Source organism: Dasypus novemcinctus, chromosome 17 (genome assembly GCF_030445035.2).
Source record: "Dasypus novemcinctus isolate mDasNov1 chromosome 17, mDasNov1.1.hap2, whole genome shotgun sequence".
Taxonomy (NCBI): Eukaryota; Metazoa; Chordata; class Mammalia; order Cingulata; family Dasypodidae; genus Dasypus; species Dasypus novemcinctus.
Window position 1 is genome coordinate 33,274,300 of NC_080689.1, and position 2,350 is coordinate 33,276,649.

Genomic DNA, 2,350 nt, shown 5'->3' on the forward strand with positions numbered 1-2,350 from the left:
ACGGGAGGACCCGGTTCAATCCCTGGGGCCTCCTGGTGAAAAAGAGGAGAAAGTGTGCCTGCGCAGCAAGCCAGTGCCTGCATGAGTCCCGTGTGGTGAGCGCGAGTGCCTGCATAGTGAATGCATGTGCCTGCGCGGTGAGCCAGTGCCCTGCACAAGTGAGTCACGCAGCAAGATGATGATACCACAGAATAGAGACAAGGGGAGAGTCAAGGTGAAGTGCAGCAGAAATAGGAACGGAGGTGGCACAATTGACAGGGAACCTCTCTCCACATCAGAGGTCTCCAGGATCGAATCCTAGTGAATCCTAGAGGGGAGAAAATGAGAAGAGAAGACAACACAGGCAGCAAAAACAGTAGGGCAGGAAGAGGGGAAGGGGAGAAAAAAAGTAAATAAATGTTTTTTAAAAATGGTGTTAAAATTTTTTACAATTCATTTAATGGAAACTAGTAATCACAAAATTTCCCTTTGTTAGTTATAACTCTGCAAAATTAACACATTTTCAAAAAGTGATTGCAGTTTCTATATCTCTTAAGGTTGACCAAAGTCACCTAGAGTTATAGCCACTTCCCATTCACAACGGTCATATAATAAATCAGATTTGGTTTATTACCAGAAATTAAAAAAAACCAGACCTAGAGGAAACACATGTGTGGTCCTGATATAGCAAATGTTTAGCCTGCCCTGGTTATCATGAAGCCAGGATGGTGAGAATATTCCCAGTGCAGGATCTATTATTAAGAAAGATGAGTTGGAATAAAAGAGCCAATAGCAGTCTATGCTGAAGTGGGAAGGGACAGTCATTCCCAGAAGGAAAATGGCCCTGCTGGCCTTTCAAGAGTACACATAAAGTACAAGGGAGGGTGAAAAATAATTCTTTCTTTTTCTTTTCATACACTGGATTCACTACAGAGAGGCATCAGGAGAGTTATCCGCTCTGATCTTTTATCCTCTTCCCTCCGTGGTATTCTTCCATCATTTTGCCCTCTGCCCTTTCCCCAAGGTCCCAGTTCTTCCTTGCCTTAAGCTCTGGCTCCAGCTGTCACCCCAACATAGGGCCTGAAGGAAGACAGCCCTTCCCAGCTCAGCTCAGAGGGCATAGCAACAAAACAAACAGGCCCACCTGTTGCTAATACCGATGGCTTCTTAGAGCACAGTTCCAGGCCATACTATGCTAACCAAGTTTCTGTCATTTTTCTCTATCTCACCGAAGACCACTTTCTTTTTTCCTAAGTTGGAAGTAAAACCATCTTCTCCACTCAATTGTTGAGAGGCTAAATATCCCCATGTGGGCTTCCCAAGTTCTCTTTGGGAAGCAATGCCACATCGTATGGTATCTGACTATAACACATTCCATAAGTTAATAGGATATTTATAAACAACGTGGATGGCTGCAGAAACTTTGACCAAGAGGGTCCCCCAGGCTTGGGAAACTGGCTGATAGGGATCAGATCTAAGAATTCAAGTGTCCTTGTTCTAGGATAATGTTCCCCGTTTTTCCTTCTTGTTTGTATGGGGAGCCAACCCTGGAATCAGAAGAAGTTCAGCCTGGGTTAGTTGAGCCCCTTCTCTTGGTGAAAGGAAGGATGAGATAAAGGCTTGTAGGTTCTACAGGGCTGAGGCCAGTGGAATATGGTTTAGGTAAGATGCTTTTGGTTCTGAATAATAGAAAAAAATAATCAGGGAATTAATTGGTTCAAATAAATTAAATGTCCAGAGGTAGAACAACCTTCAGGTATGGTTGGATCAGGGCTTTGGCTTCATTTCTCTGGACTTGTCAAAATTCTGCCCTCCTCCATATGTTGGTCTAAATCTTCATGCTATCTTTCCTCGCGGTGGCAAAGTAGCTATAGCATTTCCAGATCATAGTCTCATATCGCTCAGTCCAAATGGAGAGAGAAAGCAGTCTTCACTTCCTTTATTGAACATAAGTACGTAAGTCCTACACTTCTCCTGATTAAGCAAATCTGAACCAATTGTGGCTGTGTGCAGAATGCCAGATTGGCATTAGGTGACTTGGGTGACCATCCTTCAACCAGAACTGTGGCAAAGAGGGGTGGGATTATGCTGATTGTACTAAGACAATTGGGACCCCATCCTGAAGCTGGGTCTGGGGTCAGGCCCATTGAAACCACATGGCTGCTATACAAAGGAGGAGGGATGCTTCCCAAAGGTAAATCTGGGTAATGTTGGGAAGAGAGGAAGGGGCAGTGAATGGTGTCTGATTCAAAGGTCCCCACCAGGATACTTTCCTTCTGGGTTCTGCCAGAGTGAAAGGATGTCAAGAGGAAAGGAAAGGGAAACAGATTTGGCTCCACTGATAGAGTGTCCACCTATCACATGGGAGGTA

The 2,350-nt window shown here is 44.5% G+C and overlaps 1 pseudogene; it reads right to left on the reverse strand.

The window, feature by feature from the left end:
* Positions 1 to 604: 604 nt before the first annotated feature.
* LOC111763630 (small nucleolar RNA SNORA72) lies at positions 605 to 723 on the reverse strand (annotated as a pseudogene).
* Between the last annotated feature and the right edge of the window lie 1,627 nt (positions 724 to 2,350).